The 16,368-nt window shown below is 40.0% G+C and overlaps 1 protein-coding gene across 9 annotated transcripts in view; it reads left to right on the forward strand.

Annotated features, from left to right (window-relative positions):
* The window catches only part of znf1035 (zinc finger protein 1035), a 66,086-nt gene continuing 49,718 nt past the window's right edge, over positions 1 to 16,368 (forward strand). For 5 of the 9 annotated variants that reach the window (XM_063486389.1, XM_063486388.1, XM_063486392.1 and 2 more), the window contains exons 1-2: positions 58 to 470; positions 15,656 to 15,709. The gene's annotated coding sequence lies outside the window, so the exon portion shown is untranslated. Of the gene's footprint in view, positions 471 to 15,655; positions 15,710 to 16,368 lie in introns of all 9 variants that reach the window. The other 4 variants (XM_063486384.1, XM_063486385.1, XR_010095012.2 and 1 more) reach the window with 3 other exon arrangements.

Here is a 16,368-nt window from a genome sequence, read left to right on the forward strand (position 1 = left end):
CCTACCGCCCAGCCAGACTCTGAGAGCCATAGAACATGAAGGGGCGGGCTCAACTGGATTCCCCGCACATTGTCATTGGTTGTTAGCAGATATTGTGTAACATGCGCAGAATTTCGGGCACACTGTCCGTAATTGCGCAAATACAGATAATGGAGGCGGATCTGGCACTGCTATCATCGACATAGCGAGCTGTGTTGCACCGGACTTAAAATAAAATCCAAAACGCTTTAGTGTCTTTGACTCAACAACCTCCATTAGCTCACTGAAAGGAAAATAGAAAGATTATCCTGACGGTATTCCACAGGAAGACGGAAGATATCTACAAGGAGGACTGCCGCTTTCTCTTTACACTGGCAAACAAAGCCGATGCTTCAATGGGAGCCTGTTGAGTGGTTATTACAAGACGGGACATGTAGCTGATAAACCACAGGGGAAGAGTGGCTGTGATGCACGCACGGAGCTTTGATCTGGTAAGGGGGTCGTGCTAAAGACCAGCCGCAGCGTAGCCATTAGCTGTTGGGTGCCAATGCTAGCTAGCACGGTGCTAGGCATTAAGGTAGCTACTGTCAGAACATCGGCTAACGTCAATGTAAAATTAACAGACACGTGGCTGGAGTCGAGAGCCGCACCGATGCCCTATTCGTGGTTTTGTTGACCCGAATGCATCACACCGCTTTGTTTTGGTCTGCACTCTTGCGTCCAGGCTCGCTAAAAAAATCAGTGTCTAACATCAGGACAAGAGGAGCACAGCGCTTTCAGATGGTCGCACAATAAATGATGTAAAGCGCTAATCTGTCAAACCCAATTTAACAGAAAATAGCCTGTACACTGGAGCTGTTTTTGTACTCTTAAGTGTGGGCTCGTTATCTAAAGGGTCATTAGTAATATGCATAATAAACCCATGTGGTAAAACACATCTATATATTGCTTTACCTGCCAGTGGTTCATTAGAGCTCAGGCTGCTGTTGGAACGGTAAGACAGGTGTGTGGTTTAACCCACTGTTATAATAAGGTCTGTAGTGGAGGAATAGTGGGCAGACCTGCTATTTATTTACACTATTTAACACAATAGTTCTGCCCCATATTAACTCAGCTTTCTGTTTGTTATTAATGTGGTCACAGTGTTGATGTTCTCTGTGACCCTCCAACAACAAATGCACAATAAAATTGATATTGCTGGTAATTTCATTTAAAAAAAGAAGTTACTTTGTGGTTTATATCAGATTTTACAATAATAATCAAATAAGTGCACTTTTAAAGTTTTCTTCTTTAAAAAAATCAACTCTTACTCTTAAATTTTGCTTCAAAAAAAGAGTTGAATGTGATAGTTAAGCTTTCTAGGATGATTAAAAAAATGTTGTTAAGGTTTAGACTAATAGCAAAAATAGTGAAAGGGAAACACAGCTGTAGCCCAAGATCAGCCAACACTCTTGCAGAGGAAGGAATGGATAAATGAAGCAACAGCTCTAATGGTGCTTACCTGTAGTTCCTGTCATTGCCGTGTTTCTTATGAGTCATCCCTGGGTCACTAACATCTGTTTGTGGCTCCGTGAACTCCTGCTGGATTGATGTTTTCGCTCTCCCGTCACTTCCCTCCTTTTTTTTCTTTCTGACAGCCTCAGAATCAACTGTACTGAATGTTACAACAAAATAAGAAATTCACAGCAACGCGTAGTCTGTGCAGATGTTGATCCCAACAATAGTTATTTTACCATGTCATTTAATATTTTATTATGCATCATCATAGAGTTTATCTGTGTGAGATGTGCAGGACAAATTAACTTAATTTGACTAAGTATCCTTTAAACTTCAGATTTACTTCCTTCTTTTCTTTTGAATCTGCAGCATAAACATCAGAAACTTCTGAATACCTGGATTTCATATAATATCAGTTTATCATACTTGTTCCGTATACATGTTTTCTTGTAAACTGCTCTAATTTTATTCATATACATATTGCCTTTCTCATGGCTAGTTTTGTTGCCATCAAAAATAGTGTACTATTTGCTCAAAAGGTGACAGAACTGTTTAATGAGTAAGGTAGGGCAGGGCGATATGGCCAAAAATATATATCACGATATATATTTGAAAATTTGCGATAACGATATAACTGACGATATAATTTCTGCGAGACAAAATACAACTCCACAACTTTACTAGCGCAAAAAACCCCCATCCATTTATTTTACTTAAACAAGCAGCTGGGGTTTTTTTTATGTGCATTAAAGCTATATAAACATTTAACAGTGCAAATGCAAATTCCTTGCTGAAAGTTTAACCAAAAGGCATTTCCAGTAGAAATGGGCTGACATATCCTGAGCATAACCATGTATAATATCCACTGAAGTTTAAAAGAGGTGCTTTGCTACATTAAACTGCAGTGTGCCAAATAAAAAAGTCAAATATGTATTTTTCGGACCATAAGGTGCACGGGATTATAAGGCAACAAAGCAGTCAGATAAATCAAACTTTATTCAACTCATTCTTCTTTCTTCCTCCACTTCTGTACCATTGATTCGTTATTGCTGTATTCTATCACATCTGCTCTATTCCCGTGTTGTTGCAGTATATTAATGACTAACCTCCTATTGTGGAGGGATTATCTCAGTTGTTCTCCTGACTGAAGTTTGGTCCGTTTACAGCATCCTGCCATGCGATTGCATTTGCCTCTAATCATCAGGAACCTTCACGTTAACTTTTATCGAGTGGAAAAGTGTTAGCGTTCATCCTCCAGCTTCACTGTTTATGTTATGCTAACATAGCTGTGTCGCTAGCGATCACGTAGCACATCATTAAATACCAGCTAGCCCAACTTCAGTAACCCTACAAACGTCACTGCTGTGTAGCTTCCTGTCTTCATTTATGTTGGAAGTGATAGCAGAGCTGTACGTTTGATTTTTTTCAGAAATCTCTCAGTCAGAACATGCTATATCATGCTTAGGTAACTAGCGAAACTAGCGAGCTAACTTCCGCTAACTTCCTGCTAACTTCTAACTCCGTTAAATGTAATGAATTCTGTTTTCATGGATGCCTGGATGTTAAACATCATAGTTACACCTGGTAAAGCAGCAACGCTGATCGTTTTATTAAAGATGGAAGAATTTAGACAGTTTTTAACTCTCAGTGATGTTCGTTTGACTTTGGGACCTTAAAGGACGGAGTTTAGGACCCAGATTACTCCCAGATTTACGAGCACCTTAGTCCGACAAATACGGCAATAACGACGGCCCGCTTGCATGTTCTACAAAAAAATGTGCTTTGTTGTGTATCTGACGGACAAACACCAAACCAGTTAAGTTGCACCATTTTTACAAACTAATTCTGGTTCATCCGTTTCACTCAACAATCTGCTTCCCCCATTCTCATTCTCCGTTACCGCCGTGCTTTTTTGGCACTGCGCATGCGCGTTTTACCCATATTCTATCGCGATATTTCATTTTCTTATCGTTACCTAGCATTGTACCGGTATTATTATTGTATCATTGTACCTCTTGAAACGGTATCTATAATGAAACACCTGAAGCCAAGCTATTTGGCCTGAAGCAACTTTAAAGATTTGGGAGGGAGAATCTGCTTAGGTGCTAGCATTTACTACTATTAATATTATTATTATTAGTAGTAGTATTGTTATTTATTAAAGCTTTTGAGAGGCTATGGTGCTACAATTGTAGAAAGTGCAAGGAGTAGGCCTATTTAGAGCAGGATAATTTAGGTGATGACAAAAATGCTCATTCAAAAGCTGAGTAGCTCCTGATTGCCCTTAAAGCGCTGCGCTGACTCTGACTTTTTGCATTTTAGGTTGTTGTGGAAAGTGACATGATACCTTATGAAGTTCTATTAGCTATTTTGTAGCATCTTGTGAAATCAAGAGTCCTATATCACTTAACCATTTGTCACCAAGGCAGTTTGAAGGCCAGTTGGGACTCATTTTGCTTCAAGTCAAACCAGATCCTTTGCCCCAAAGGAACTGGTGGGGACTGCCTAGTGTAGAGATCCTGCTCCATAAAATATTTACATACAGGCTCAATGTAACTGTAAAATTGCAAAAATACACTCATCCTTAGATTTACTCTTCTGGAGTGTACTTTAATAATTTGACCTCAGACAAGTTCTACATCTTTTACACTGTCATGGCAGGTGGAACATTCTCAATTTATCAGCAGAAGGTCTTTGTTTTTAACCGGTGTTTTGTTTAGTTCAGTTTTAGTTTTGTTTTGTAACAGTCCATGAGTGCAAAGAGCACTAATTGGTCATACTGGTTTTGTTTTTGTTTCATACTTGTGCTTGAAGGTTTCATTTTTACTGTGACACAGCAGCCTAGACATGGCTAGGGTGCTATATAGTGGTAAGTTTTTGCTTAAGACAAGAGCCCTCTAACACCCCCCAACACTCCTCAGTTTGTTATCTGCCACTTGTGTTAGCTTGAGCCTTAATCCTTGTCCTTGGTGAATTTTGTTGAAATAAAACAAAGCTCTGCAAGCATGTGAAGTTTTATATAAGTTGGGTCTAATTTATTGACAGCTATCATTGGTCAGAGTTTTTTGTAACTCACCAGAGTTGGATGTTTTGACACATTTAAAATGTGCTGATCATTCGATCTTGTTTGTTACTGCTGCACTAAATTATAACAAAATTTACTTTAAGCTTTGTTAAAAATCAAATCAGCATTTGAATCAATTCAGCTAGTAGTTAGTAAGCACACCAGTGTAGAATTGTTTTGGGTAGTCCAGTTGCAGGAGTTGGATATGGAATTCATATGTGCCTCTGTCCTATTTTGTGTGTTGGTTTGCAATTGCATTGAGGGAGTGTGCACAGTACCCGAGTGGTGGAAGACTGAAAAAGGCACCTTGTTAAGATGGGCTTCACAACAGTTCTTCTGTGGGTTTAGATGTAAGTAATATTTATTCGTTGGTGGCACCGTCCTGTTTTCCTTTTGTTGTTCCATTGACATTTCCAGAATCCCGCATTTGTTTTGTCTTGATCACAGATTCGGACTATAATGGCCTTTTTCCACTAGTAGCTACTTGACTCGACTCTGTTTCAGTTGTTTTCCATTACAATTGAGGTCTATCTAATATGCGAGGGGTACATATAGCAATGCAGCCAAAAAGTCCTGTGATGTCATTTGTATGCGGAGGATGTTGAGGCAATGGTATACCTGCTTCTCGATATATGGCTTTTTGTTTCTGTCATGACTGATTGATTGATTGGGTGACGCCACTGACTAACCTACAGTCTGTTGACAGCATATTGTGGGATCACCTCAGATTGCTTGGAACCCTGGCCGAGTAGGTACTAAAACAGTTACTTGTACCTGTTAAGACCACGTAATGGATAACCCTAAAAACTGAGTCAAGCCATTCAGAGCTGACCAAAGTAGATACTAGTGGGAAAAGCCTATAAAGTCATTTTTCCATTAGTACCTACTCGGGTCGACTTGCTACAGATAGACTCAACTCAACTTGGATCGACTGGTTTTCCATTACAACCCAGTAGTACCTTGATTACATGCTTGTCGTCACAACGACGTGTCTGCAGGTCCTGTAATGCTATTAATATGCGGCACGAACACTACAACAACGGTGGACATCGAAACGGAGATATACCCGCTGCTCGGTCTGTAGCTTTTCGTCACACCCGGGGGAACATGGCGTTGTTTTTTGTTGCAATTCCCTACGTTGCCGAGTTTCAAAAATGGCGGTTTTGATTTTCGGGAACGAGACGCTCTCATGACTCATCCAGTGATGCTACTGGCCAGCCAATCGGTGGCATGCAGTCTGACAACATCATATTTTAGTACCTGTTTGGATCGCTTGGAATCCCGGCCAATCAAGTACTAAAAAAAGTAGCAGGTACTATGCTGAGTTGATCCGAGTAGGTACTAATGGAGAAGGGCTTAAGTGTGCCTTTGCACGATGAAAGTTGTCTCCTGGGCAGTCAAAGACAATATCGTCACCAAGCAATAGCGTGACAGAAAGTTTTCCAGATTAATGCCAAAGGCTTTTATATTCTTCCCTGCACTTTGTACACCAACTGTCATAACATAGGGACAAATAGCTGCCATGTTGGGTTGAAATATGTACGAGTCTTAGGCTTTACCATCATTACAATGATATGTCATTATAGGGTTCTCAGAAAATCAAAGATTATACAAAAGCTGAGACTTTCTGCAAAATGTTATCCAGTTGCTTTGCTTTCTATTTTGTTTCCTTCTGCTCCTGTACCAGAGTTAACTTTAAAACAGATCTTGTTGACTAAAGGCGTACTCTGTTTTTTCGGCTCAAGCTGAAGTGAATTTGGAGTAAGTTGTTAGAGAGGGGTGAAAGTGCATGGTGCTAGAGGAGAGGACTTGATTTGTTAAAATGCAAAAACAAACTTTTCAAAAACAGGAAATTTAAGATTCACTGCAAGTCAAAATCATGCTTGAAACCTCCCTCCTCAGTTCCCTTGGTACTTCCTGTACATCTTGTGTGTATTAACTACCACAGCTCCACTAAAACCCTCTTGGATAAAGAAACTGAAATGAGGGGTTGGGTTTCTTTGTCCAAATTGGCATTTTACATCTAGTTTTGGGATTTAGGCCCATGACCTTGGAGCCACAAGTACACTGACAGGCAAGAGCTGCAGTGAGTGTGAAGTTTTCAGACAAGATCAGTTTAGTGCTTTTTCCACAATCATAGACATTATTGAACACTTCCCAGAATGTCTGCAGGACAGTAAACTGTTTATAGTGAAAATCCTGAAATTGGGGAATAAAATGGTCAGGTGTCAAGCTTTAGCGTTTTTCTAACAAGAATACATGGATTGAATCTCACTTGAGAAACATATATCTAACCAGTTCCTTATCAGTGGAGCGTTTCATTGCTGCTCCCCTCGATGGCAGGTCTACTTTACCCAGTCATGTAGTAAAGCAGCTCAGTCTGTCTAGTCACAAAGTGTCAGACTGTTGCAGGAGCTCCTGTTCAGCCATTTGAACATTTTGTCTGCTCTGTAGTAGTTTTTTTGTTGTTGTTGTTGCTTGTTTTTGTCCCCATGGGCACTCGTTCTTGTGTGCCCGTGCAGCCTAAGGGAGTTTGTGTAATAGGCCAGGAGAAGAGAAGAGGGTACCATTTTGTTGCAAGTCTTGCACACAAAATGGTTGCTTCTTGTTAACCCATTAAATGCCTATCACATCTTGCATAGCAGACAAGAAGGTGTATTGGCTTTGCAGCATTTGCACTGACCTAGTAAGCACAATACCTCAGCAATGGTATACTGGAAAAGAAGGGCTACATTATGATCAGCACAAAAGATGATCTTTACAAAGCCAACTTTACTGGTTGTTAACAACCATTTGTAATTATTGCTACAGAAAGAAATCTTCACAGTGGCTCATCTGTGAGATTAGTAGCAAGTAGGATTCATTTGTTGATAATGCTAATCATCCTTTGTTCTTTTGCTGATATTTGTTTTAGCTCAATCAGACTAAGACTGTAAATGTGGTTTAGACCACATTTACAACTTTTTTTGTGCCACGGACCGGCCTTTAAGGTGTCACGGATAAATACAAAAAAATAAAACCAGTACCGGTACAAAAAAAAGGAAAATTTATTCATAACACTTGCGAAAATACCCCGGGAAACTGAGTTAACGATAAAAACGATTAAAAAAAAATATCGATAAAAACCCTGAAACCATTAATTTCACACCCGAGCCTCATCTCTCGCGGCCCGGTACCAAACGACCGGTCCGTGGCCCGGGGGTTGGGGACGGTTTAGACAGTGCGGTAGAAACAATGGTATCCTTATGAAGGATGACTAAAAGTAATGTCATTGGCACTGAGCATGTGTCTTCTCCAAGGCTGATACAACAACATTAGTTGGTCTGTGATAGAATATGTAACGTTTTTCTACTGCACATTTTCCACTTTGGTGAAGAAGAGTGGTAGTTGTTATGCAGTCTTTGACAAAAAGACAAATGGCACTGAGCATATAGCTTCTCAAAAAGAAAAAGGCAGTAATATATGAAACAGTGGAAACAAACAACTCGAATTGACAAGTTCTTCCACTAAAGGTCTCAGGGCAACACGCATGAATGTTGATTCTGTTGCAGACGTTTTGCTTGCTTTTGACAAAAAACACATAAAGCAACTAATGAATCTTGGGATATAGTTTTATTTTTTAATTTTTTTAAAGGTGATGGGATTACATACTAGGATTATTAGGCTAAAATGGCACCGCACAGACCACCACAGTTGCCAGCTTGGTAAACGGTGTCTTGCATGGTCTATAGGGGCTCTGTTTACCGGAATATGCTGCTCCTGTAAAGCTTGCATATTACTTTCTCCTTGCACTTTCTTATTGTAGTCAGATGCTGAAGTGGTGTAAAGAAAATTAAGTTACTTTAAATTGTGGGGGTCATGGGGGTGAATCATACATTTTATTGAAGGCTAGAACTGTCACCCAGGTAAGAAATTGCTCACTTTACCTGTGGCCTCGCTTCAGTAAGCAAGGGTAACAAATGACCCCTGCCAGGGTGCAGTCACTACCACAAGACGTTTGTTCTTACAGATCAAAATGAGGTCTAGGTAGTAATTGACTTAGAAGAACTGCTCAAGTAGCCACAGGGATCTCAATGGAGATTCTAAGGGGCTCATTATACCCATGGCAAGTGATGTCACAGTACCAACGCAAGACATGCTTTGTTGTTGTTTTGGCCATTTATTCATCTCTCAGGTTTTGTAACATCGTACCGGTGCTGAGGCTGAGAAAGCAGAATTGAAGACAATTGCATTGTTTGTTTGTTTGTTTACCGCCATTTTAATGATATCGCTGAGGAACTTCAGAGCTCCACAGATTATCCAGAGGGAGATGTTCCAATTCTAAAAAGATTATGTTTTCTGGAAAATCTTTTACGCCAGATGCCCTTCCTGTTGTGGAGAATTTGTAAGCAAGCAAATCAATCTATGCTGCCATAGATGTCATTAGAGCAGCTAATGATATCTTTTTGTGAGGAGATTTAGTCTAGCCTCAAGCTTTAATGGTGACAGGAAGGACTGTGGTGAACTCACAACTGGCACATTCAGCAACCAGTGTGGCGAAAGTAATAGCCCTTTTCAATTCGTACCTACTTGGATTGGCTCGACACAACTTGACGCAGTTCGACTCGGCTTGACTCTTTTTCCAATACAGTGGAGTACCACCTAATGTGCGTGGGGTCATTGTAGCAACATGGCCAAAAGTCCTGGGACATCATTTGAATGCAACACGAACGCCACAACAAAGTAGGGCGTTGAGGCGTGGTATACCTGCTGCTTCGGGGTATAACTTTGTCACACTCTGCGATTGCAGTGTTGTTTTTTTGTGCAATCTGTTGATGTCACAATTTCGGACTCGGAACTCCTGGAACTCCAACCAAGAGGTTCTAAAAAAGGTGTCTGGAACCAGGTACTACCATCTAAGGGAAAACCGTGACGAACCGTACTGAGCCGTCCCGGGTAGGTGGTAGTAGTAGAATAGGGCTATTAAGCCCTTTTTCATTAGTACATACTTGGATCAACTCAGCATGGTTCGTCACGGTTTTCAGGGTTTTCCATTAGGTCATAGTACCTGGTACCAGGTACTCTTTTTAGTACCTTCTCAGGTACTCTCATCTGAGCAGGTACTAAAATGTGACGTTGTCAGACTACGTGTCACTGATTGCCTGGTCAGTGGCATCATGAGAGTCTCTCGTTTACTAAAATCAAAACCACCAATTTGTTTTAAATTCAAAATATTTTTATTGAGTAATTGTGGATACAGTTTACAAAGAAAAAAAAGAAGAGGAAAGAGATCAGCAAGCCACTGAACATGGGAGGGCAGGGCAGCAGCCTTCCACCTCATCAAAATGGCACGCCTAGCCAGGAGGGAACCAAAAGACATCACCCTACGCTTTGCTCTGGGAATATACTTATTATCCTCTCCTGCTGTATCAAAGAGAGCAAGTTAGGGGGTTGAGAGCTAGTTTCAAGCCTTGTTCAAAGTGCAGAAAACCTCCTCCCAAAAATTTGCCAGGGCAGGGCAGGTCCAAAACATGTGGGTTAGATTAGCATTATCAGACCTGCACCTGTTACAGCGAGGGTTAGGGCTGTTCGATATAACGATATATATCGGATGACGATATAAAAACATCTATCGTTTCATTTTACGCTACCGTTTGTTTCGTGGTGTCGCAAAATAAACTGTTTACGGCAATATTTTTTCATCGTTTTGATGGTCACTGTAGTGGCTATATTAATTTCTTAAAGTTCTCTCTTTCTCTTATATTTAATATAACCACACTACGGACGGACAAGCGACTGTTTTTATGCGTTGTCGTTAGCAACAACGACGGTAAAACCATCGCGTGTCCGCTTGTTTATCTTCCACATAAACCTTTCACAATAAAGCTCAAGATCCTGTTGAGACTTTTCAAAATAAACCGAATCACGTAAAAGAGTATGCAGAGTATTTACGGATAAGAAGCAAAAAAGAGCCGCCAGGTGCTAAAAAATAAACCTTAGACTCAAATGTTAGAACAGGCTTTTCTCCGCAGCACGCCGTGTAATAAATACTCACAAAGAAACTTATGTCTCATGCATCGGTTAAAGCACTCGACTCCAGGTACACGACGCCCAGCTGGAAACACTTCACGCAAGTCGAGCTGCCTGAGATTCACAAAATTTACAGAAAATGTAAAATTTTTGTGATTTATATCGTTGTCGGGACGATAGATGTCTTATATCGGGATATGAGATTTTGGTCATATCGCACAGCCCTAGCGAGGGTCTAAACTGGGATAAAGCTTGGCTAATTTGGATTTAGATAAGTGGGCCCTGTGGACGACTTTGAATTGTAACAGAGAATGACCCAACTCCTTCTCTCATGTGGACTTGAGGCCTACAACGGGAGCTGGGGTTACACCGCACAGTTTATTATAGATGCGAGACATTACACCTTTGCCTGTTAGTGGCAAATTAAGGAGCTCATCCAGTAAGTTAGCAGCTGGAGCTTCTGGACAGTTGGAGAGGTGGGATTGCAAAAAATGTCTGAGTTGTAAATATCTAAAAAAGTGAGTTTTGGGAAGACTGTATTTTTCTGACCGCTGATTAAATGATGCTAGTTTATTTTGTATAAAGAGATCTTTAAAGTAAATAATACCTGCTCTAAACCAGACCTGGAACAAGTTGTCTAAAGTTGGGGGGAGGAATAGTTGGTTTGAAAGGATGGGGCTTTGAAGTGAAAAATTATTAAGATTGAAATGTCTCCTGAACTGCGCCCACACCCTGAGGGAGTGCCAAATTATCGGATTAGATGTAAAGTTGTCAATGGATAAATGAAGAGAAGAACCCAGAAAGGAGGCAAGAGAAATACCCTGAGTTGAGTCTAATTCCATTGCCAGCCAGCTGGTGGGACCCACCCCCTCCCCAGACTTTAACCAGTAGGTCAGGGACCGAATACTGGCAGCCCAATAGTAAAAGCGGAAGTTGGGGAGTGCCAGATCCCCTTCAGTCTTAGGTTTCTGTAGATGCACCTTAGCTACTCGAGGTCGTTTACCCTTCCAAATATAAGAGGAGATTATAGAATCTAGAGTTGTAAAGAAAGACTTGGGGATGACGACTGGTAAAGATTGGAAGAAAAAACCCCCCCACCAATTTTGAATCCTGGCAACGAGGGAAGTCTGAAGAAAGCCACAGACTGAGCAGCAGGTGTATTCTTGCCTCAACGTCCACCTTTGTTGTAGTTGTTGAACGATCAGAGTAGGTACTAATGGGGGAAAAGGGGCTTTAGTTTAAGCAAGATGACACCTTAGTCTGGCACAGGTAACAGATTCCTGACAGATTAGAGCAGCAGCAAGCAAGCATTAAACAGCCTTTCAGAAGGTCACTGAACAACATACTGATTTTTATTTTTTCTAGACAGAACTTGTTGACTAAAGTTGAAACACGTGGTGAGTCTGTTTGGACTTTTATAGAGGCCTGAAAGTACATAGCTGTAAAGGCGGTGTGCTTGATGAATGTAAAACAGTGATTGCTTTACCCCAGTATTCTTGTTTCCTTATTATTGAGAATCAAAATCATATTTGAAGCTAAAATCCAATTAAGTGCTGAGCCTCACAACAACAATACCAATTTTACACAGCATTTGGTCAGATGTGTAGCAGTGAGATAACAAATAGGACTAAGACTTTCTCCCAAGGTCCCGTGGTACTTCCCACAGCACCACAAAGGAACACTAAAACAGTCTGAATGTCTCCTTTTTAGAGGTAAAGTATGGAAAGAGTTTTATTTAGGATATTACAGACAATTCCTACGGACCAGTTATTTTCAGACATACACCAGTATCAAACATTCGACCTTACAGAGACTAGTGCAGCCGGCAGAGAAGTTATTTAGCTGTTATCCAAGGAAGCGTTTTACAATGAATCTCAGGATTTAAGCCTATGACCTTGGAGATACAAGTGTACTGACAGGCAAGAGCTGCAGTGTGAGTGTGGCATTTCTACAGAGTCAGGTGGGATCAGTTTACAGTTTAGCAGAGGACCTTTGGAGTAGCATGGAGCAAAGTCTGACATTAAGAGTACAGATTGAAACAGTTGGATGTCTATTTCCTGGGATTTTATATGCAGTTGAGTAAAGCAAGCTCATCTCAGTGTCAGACTGATCCATGGACTTCTTTTCAGCCTTTTAACGATTTTGTCTGCTCCTATACCAGAATTTTTTTCCTTTGTCCCCTTTGGAACTGCTCCCTGTGTGCCTGCATGAGCAGAAGGAGTTTGTGTAATAGACCAGCAGAAGGAAAGAGGGTGCCATTTTGTAGCAAGTCTTGGACACAAAATGGTTGCTACTTGTTAACCCTTTAAATGCCAACCGCATCTTGTACAGCAGACAAGAAGGTGTATTGGTTTTGGAGTTTTAAACTGACCCAGTAAGCACTATACCTTAGCAGTGGTAGACTGGAAAAGAAGTGCTAAATTATGATCAGCACAAAAGATGATCTTTACAAAGCCAAGTGATTTATGTTTGAAATTAGTAAGAAGGGTAGCATGATCCTTTTTTCTTCAGGTGTTTCGTTAATGGGAACCTACATTTATTTTTGGCTTGTGTTACACACATGTTAAAACTGTGTGTGGTTGAGGTAGCTTGAAGCAATGAAGCAAAGCAGCAAACTTCATGAAGGCCAACTGAACGTTGTTTCCATGTCCAGGAGACCATGTATCTTTACCAATACAATATTTTTGGAGTTTCATTTTGTAATCCAGATCTGTTCCACTTGAAAAGATTCTTTTGCTTCCCATGACTCACATCTCTGGCATCAGGCCTCAAGGTTTTACCATGATCTTTCTGACACATAGCTCTTCCAGAATAATAAGCCAATAGTATAAACTAGTAAAATAAAACACCCCTTTTAAAAATTACTTCTAAGGAAAAGCACAAAAATTAACAGGTGAAATAATATGTATTATTGACTTGACATTAAAATACTGTTCCTTAAGTAGAAGTAAAGGGTAAAATCCTTGTAGCTGTAGGGTAAACTGGAACTGCACAAACCAGCACCAGTTTGACAAGCATTGACTTGCATGGACTGTCACAGCTGGCTTGGTTTGCAAGAACATGCTGCTCTGTTAAAGCTTACAGTGCTTTGGCCTTGCAAAGTAGATAGAAGATACAGTGATGTAAATAAATCTAATTCTGTTATTATTTCACCTTTTTGGGGGTTGGGAGGGTATTGAACCATAATTCCTATATTAAAAAAAACAAAAACAGAAGTATGGCATGGGTCTAAAGCTGCTCATCTGATTTTGATCAGTGAATACTGTCCTGATAAGGTGATGGTTTCAATGGTTAGTGTCACATCTTACTAAAATATGATGTTCTTATACTGAAAAATACAGTTCCGATTTGAGTGAAAACTATGAAAAAGTAAGCGGTTCATTGGGATGGGCCTACATTGTAATTGAAAAGTCTTTGCATTTACAGTGTTTCTTGATTTTTTTTCAGTCAGTTTCACCCTTCACTGATCACATCTGGTTTCATAACGTTTTATTACAAAATCCAAAAAGCTCAGTTAAAGGCTTAAAGAATGGAGGTCATCTTAGTGGCTCTGTTGATCTTTTGCATATCGTCTTTGAATGAACATGAGCCGGTAAGGGTGCAGAGTTTTGTGTTTAAATAAAGCCGTTGCTTTTTAAAGATCCTGATTCTTATAAGCACAACATAATTTGTCAAGTGCCACACTCATAAGTTAAGACAGAAAGCAACCATGTCCCCAGTGAGGAGCACTGAACCCTGGCAGTCACTGCTGTGACCGAGTGAGAGGGAAGTACTCGCGCTGAGAGCAATGGCTAGATCACAGCTACTTATCCAACAAAAACTAAACTAAAAATGCAGAAACAATGTGTAGGGGGAAAAAACTAAGTACACTCCCATGATTCAGTACCTAAAAGGATCACTTTTTAGCAGTAATCAACTTTTCTGTATCACTTTGTCAGTCTCTTAAATTGTTGTGAAGGAATTTTGGTCTGTTCTTCTTTGTTTCTTCAGTTCACGGAGGTTTGCAGGCATTTGTTTGTTCACTGCTGTCTTAAGGTCTGGTCAAGGTCTGGACTTTAACTAGGCCAATGCAACACATGGATTGTTTTCTTTTTCAAACGTTTTGTTGTAGATTTGCTACTGTGTTTGGGATCATTCTTCTGTTGCATGATCTAATTTGCACACAGTGCCAAAGCTACCAGTACCTGGTTTAAAGACCATGGTATCCCTGTTGTTAATTGGCCAGCAAACTCGCCTGACCTTAACCCCATTAAAAATCTATGGGATATTGTGAAGCGCAAGATGCGAAATGCCAGACCCAACAATGCAGAAGAGCTGAAGGCCACTATCAGAGCAACCTGAGCTGTCATAACACCCGAGCAGTGCTGATCGAATCCATGCCGCACCGCATTGCTGCACTAATTCAGGCAAAAGGAGCCCCAACTAAGAGTGCTGTACATGCTCGTACTTTTCATGTTCATACATTTCAGTTGGCCAAGATTTCTAAAAATCCTTTCTTTGTATTGGTCTTAAGTAATATTCTAATTTTTTGAGATACTGAATTTTGATTTTTTGATTAGTTGTCAGTTATAATCATCAAAATTATAAGAAATAAACACTTGAAATATATCAGTCTGTGTGGAATCAATGTATACATTATACAAATTTTTGAATGGAATGGGTGAAATAAGTCAACTTTTTGATGATATTCTAATTATATGACCAGCACCTGTATTTCACTATAATGTACAACATCATACTTGGTGAAACGCTCCAGTTTGGTCTGTCCGGAAGACATTGTTCCAGAAATGGTGGTTTATTCAGATGCAAACCTAAACCATGCTGTCATGTTTTTAGAGAGAAGAGGATTTACCTGGCAACCCTTCCAAGGAAGCCATACTTGCGCTGTCTTTTAATTGTGCTGCCAACTTTAGTATTTAACATACTGAGGTCTGTAGAGTCTGAGATGGAGCTCCTGGGGTTTTTTGTTTGTTTGTTTGTTTGTTTTTGCATTTTTACAGAGCATTACACAGTATGACCTTGGGATGAAACTGTTAGTACTCAAAGTAATGATGATGATAATAATAATGATGTTAACATATTTTATTTATTTTTGTTCTTTTACAGAAAACTGAAAAAACATCTTGAAGATTTGGATGGCAGCAGACATTTTACCACCAGGTAAAGAAGAATTTTAGTGTTAAGCTTTTGAGTGTGTTCTTTCTTTTTGTTTTAAAATGGCACATCTGTCTTGAGTTCATGACTGGTTTTTAGGTAAGTAAACAAAACCGAAGTACATCAGGTAACCTAAATTAGCTTAAGTGGAATACGTTCCACAAACTAGCCCAATAAAAAATCAAAAACCGTATGTGATTTTTGAATTTTAAGTATTCGCTTACAAGATAATCGTGTGCACCTCTGGATCTCTTCCAGCACAGATCCCCTATTGTTTGCTCAGTTGAAGGTCCATTCTGGCCACTTGCCTCTGCGTTATTAACAAAGATCCAACATTTTCCCAAAGAAAAGAACTTCTGTTTTAAACTGACCTGAGTTTTGGATGTATCATCAAGACAGATGACAATAGATGGTTACTGGCTGTGACCCACCAGTTTACAATTGAAGACTCATCATATTCCAAGCTAATAAGCAGCACATGAGTTGAGGAGTCCAACCAGTCATTTTTTTTTTTTCAACATTCAGTGGGATGTGCACTGGGAAGTTGTCCACCATTCACACAGGGATAGGGACAGAACAAGATTTCCATAGAGCAATCTACAAATAGCAGTAGCACTGAAAAGGGTCTGGATGTGTTTATCTGGAACGATAGTAGTCAAACTACT

The sequence above is a fragment of the Pelmatolapia mariae genome, linkage group LG10_11, assembly GCF_036321145.2.
Source record: "Pelmatolapia mariae isolate MD_Pm_ZW linkage group LG10_11, Pm_UMD_F_2, whole genome shotgun sequence".
NCBI classification, from domain to species: domain Eukaryota; kingdom Metazoa; phylum Chordata; class Actinopteri; order Cichliformes; family Cichlidae; genus Pelmatolapia; species Pelmatolapia mariae.